General features: G+C 34.1%; 1 long non-coding RNA gene across 2 annotated transcripts; it reads left to right on the forward strand.

Annotated features, from left to right (window-relative positions):
* Window positions 1–201: 201 nt before the first annotated feature.
* LOC104237793 (uncharacterized) lies at window positions 202–4,079 on the forward strand. Of its 2 annotated transcripts, none has more exons than XR_011404532.1 (4): window positions 202–387; window positions 543–726; window positions 2,939–3,051; window positions 3,580–4,079. It is a non-coding gene; the product is annotated as an uncharacterized lncRNA (long non-coding RNA). The 2 variants fall into 2 exon arrangements; XR_011404533.1 differs by having other exon boundaries at window positions 556–726.
* Window positions 4,080–4,314: the final 235 nt, after the last annotated feature.

Raw genomic sequence — 4,314 nt, forward strand, 5'->3', positions numbered from 1 at the left:
TTTAGCACTTGCACCCAAATACGTAACTATTTATTTATTAAATTAATTTTAGCACTTAAAAATACTTTCCAGCAGCTAATGGTTATAAGCTACTTGAAATCAGCTAATCCAAACGGTGACGTCGCACTCTACTTGGCCAGCGTAACTATTTACTAGTAATCCATTTTGTCAATTTTTGGCCATTTTAACTCTATATTTTCCTTTCTCGTGACTCTGGAAGAACGCTTCGTTTCAAATTTCAATCTTCCCATTAATTTTCAGTTATCATTCTTATATTTTATTCTCTTTTCCTAGGCCGTTGCTTATATGCCCTTAACAGACGGACATCTATAGCGTCTTCTCCCAGAAACTCACAAATCGTGCGTATGGCGCCGGAAAAAAGAGAAGGTGACTCGTGTTCTCCTCTCGATTTCCCTATACTGACCTTCAAAACTCCATTGTCTTTTGTTATTTAACTCTATTTTCAGTTGTCTTCCTGTTTGGATAATGTATATTGTGTCCGATTGGAAATTTTCTGACAATGTTTTTTTCTCCATTGTAAGCCTTTGCCTTCAGTTAGCAATCACATCCTTTTTGTTTGTGCAATAAAGTTAAGATTTTTATGTCTCCTTATTTCTTATTTGATTGCTTTCTTACAATTTTAGATCTTTTGATTTCGTGTTTTTGTCAAAATAGCAGATTATTGATGGACATGTCCCCCTTTTAGGGTTTTCTAGATGAATTCAGGTAAATTTGTTTTTTGGCCTTCCTAAGTGGTGGTTCCTAAATCTAGCGTTTGTGTTCCTGTTGCATATTGCAATTTAATATTGTATAATATCATATGTGTGACTATCCTGTTTTATGCCCTTCTATGCCTCCCCTTGATTTGCTCAATTTGCCTGATTTAGTTTTTTGGGTCCTTAGACGAAGCTTAAACGATAGGAGTATATGATTTTTGTTATCCCTTACAAATCTATCCGAGTCTTATTGTTCTACTGAAAAAATCTCAAGTGATCGCCACAGTAATTGACCATTTATCCATCTTGTGTGGATCTGAATTCTCCTTCTGCAAGTTTGTCTCAATAAAGTTGCAGCTAAATTTTGTAGGGTCCCTAAATAAAAATAACAAATGAAAAAGAGAAAAAAAACGTGATTGGATAAGAGAAAGGCAAAGGTAGGCGCCTACATTTCTGATGCAATTTGCAAATCCAATTTGCAATTGCAAGTTGTCAAAGCATGCCATGATTGACTGAAAACAAACTTTCAAAGCATGCCATGATTGACTGAAAACAAGGAAACTTTTCCTATAAATAGCAGCCTCGTTTCTTCATTTGAATTACACCAAAATAACGAGAGAAGCATAAAGCAGTGAGAGTAATCCACAGATTGTGGTTTGTGAGATAACTAGTGAGTGGTAGTAATATTGTAGTGAGGTGTTTTAAATAAAGAGTGTTATTTCTTTCAAAGTTGTAGTAGTCTCTTGACACTACTGAGTTGTAGTATTATAGTGGTAATATTGCTCCACTCGGGTATTGTATTTTATCCTGCTAAAATATTTGGTGTCATTGTTACTCTCTTGTGTTATTACTATTTGCTGTGGATATTATTCCTGGGCGAGATTATTTTTTATCCCAACAAATTTGAGGGGAGGCCCCCAGCTTATTTCCTGGTATTATATTCAAACAGCTGCTGAGAATTTTCCGTTTCAAAATCAACTGTTCTTTTGTTAACTATATCCATGCCTCCGGAAATTTTTTAGAGATGTATCGTGTGAGCTTTAGTAATGTGTTTCAGTTCGACAATAGTAGTTCTTGCTTGAGTTTCTATCAGAATAATGGTAATGCTGCAGCATGCTTTTTTCAAATTGATGGTAGAGCTTTGTTTTAAATATGATAATGTGTTTTGGCAGTTAACATCCTTGCACTTTAGTAGCAAGAGTTCTGGGATTTAAGATCATTGCACGTTAGTACATGTTATCAAAGACGAAAAGCGCAAAAAGGCTCTAAGGCCCGGCGGGGCTTCAAGCGCAAAGCGCAAATAAAGCGTGGGCTTTAATGAAAGAAGGCGCAACTGGATAAAAAGTAAAAATATGTATATTTAGTCCAAGACCAATAATTATAAGCATGAATAAAAAATATATAGACAAAATAATTGGAAAAAAAATACGATAAAGTGAAATATCAATTTATTTTCAGGATTATACTCGTTGGCAAGAAAAAGTATGTCTTAGAGCCTTGATGCGACACTAAAGCGCCCGCAAAGCAAGGTGAAGCGCTCAACATGTTTTGAGCCTCGCTTTAGGGCTTAAGCGCGCCTTTAACAACACTGCTTTAGTAGCAAGAGTGTTGGGATTTAAGATCCTTGCACTTTAGTTGCAAGAACAGAAAACATATTCTAGGAAATTCCTAATCCAGAGAAGCTAACATAGAGATGGGATTTAGAGCATGTTTTCATTCGATATTTAATAAGTATTTTAATTGTTCAAGTGGACCTTCTTTGTTAAATCTGTTGACGAGATTTTAAAAAAGATTATGGGATAGTAAATCATGATTGTTTAGTGTACGCATCCATTTGTCTTCTTTTCCTTGTGATCTGCCTTTGTAAATTGCTTTATTCTCTTCTCTTTTTCCTTTTTCTGTTTCTTCGTTAGCCCAAGAATTAATGCTAAGATTCCAATGATAACCTAAAAGGTGAAGATTATTGGAATAACATTGCGCCCAGCAATTTCAAAAAAATTAATTTTATTGTTTATTAATGGATCCAGCTTATTTAAACTCACCGTTCATCAAATATTTTGAAAGCTTTTGTTCCTCCTATTTTCCTATTTATCTTACTATAGATTCGAAGACTCAATTATTGCTCTTCCAACCTTTTCTATTCCTTATTTGGTTTTTAAAGTATTGTTCTTTAACTACTATCAGACATTTGATAATATTGAGTTTCTATGTATGATGAGCAGATCCTTGAGCACAAAATTTCTTTGCTTGAAGAAAAATTGCGGAGCTATAGAAAGAGATAAAAGAATGTCAGATTAGTTGTGAACATTTGACACAATGAGATTTTGATGCCCAGGTTTGTTTAGTTATTGTTAGCGAAATATTTTTAACTTAATTATTAAATTGCTGCTAGAAGTCTTTTATAAGGATCTGATATAGCAAGGTGAATGGATATCCTAATTTTGAAGATTGAATCTGCTAAAAATGGTAAACCTTGGGATGAGATATGGCAATTCTAATGAGGTTAGACTCAATTACTGTTGAAACTTATTTCATGTTATTAGTAAATTATCACAATTTCATATTCTGGTCATGGATGTTTCCTTTATCCTATGATTTGAATTTAGTGAAAATGTATGTATGGAAAATACAAGAAGTAAAAGCAAATTAAAGTTACGTCACTTACAAAGCTCAAAAAGTTCAAAGCATGGAGAACCTGTGGATTATTTATTTGGTGTTAGATTTAGTAACTTCATTCAAAGGACGTGAAGTTCACCATCATGGCAAATGGATTCATGTGGTTCACAACTCTCTCTTGGTTAAGTGTTTAAAATCTAAGTAAATTAGTTAACATTTCCTTATGTACTTTTATATGTATTTGTAGATTTTCAGTAATGCATATAGAAGAGCCATGTACCTAGAGCAGTGGTGAGCACAGTTCCGAGGATATCAGTGGCTGTTACACTCGGTGGCTGTTGAACTCATTCGTACAAAAAGAGAGCAGCCATCCAGTTTATATACTAATGAGGTACTACAGACTGCATGGAGTTGCAGCATAATAACCAACTCTGATAAAAAGATCATGCTAGCAACAAGTCGAGATTCGAAGGAACTAAAGTTTTTTTTCCCGTGGGAAGCAGTGTTTCACAGTGTTGCTAGGACCCCATGGATAAGATGTCATATTTTCCTCATCTTTTTGTCCATTTTCCCTGTTTTCCTATTTATCTTATTGTAAGATTAAAGGTCTCAATTGTTGTTATTCCAATCTTCTCTGTCATGTATAGTGAAAAGTTTGTTAGTTTACCCGAATCTTTCATATTCCTTATTGGTTGTTCAAGTACTGATCTTTTAATAAATAATTATGCTATTCTTTTTGCCGTTTTCCCTCAGTATCTTCATAGTCAAAAGTCAATAAATTAAGGAACATCCATTTCCTTCAGAGCCCCTCGAAATCTCCTACAGTTAAGTATGTGCTGAAAGTAAATCGTTTTCATTATACTTGAAACTCTTTTATGTAGTAATAGTTTCTTGATGGAGTATGTTACCAATGTAAATTGCATTTATTGTTGAAAATGGGGCATTTGAGTCTAAGGCTATAGTAGGAAAGATTGACCAAATT

This window comes from Nicotiana sylvestris, chromosome 12, assembly GCF_000393655.2.
Source record: "Nicotiana sylvestris chromosome 12, ASM39365v2, whole genome shotgun sequence".
Classification (NCBI taxonomy): Eukaryota; Viridiplantae; Streptophyta; class Magnoliopsida; order Solanales; family Solanaceae; genus Nicotiana; species Nicotiana sylvestris.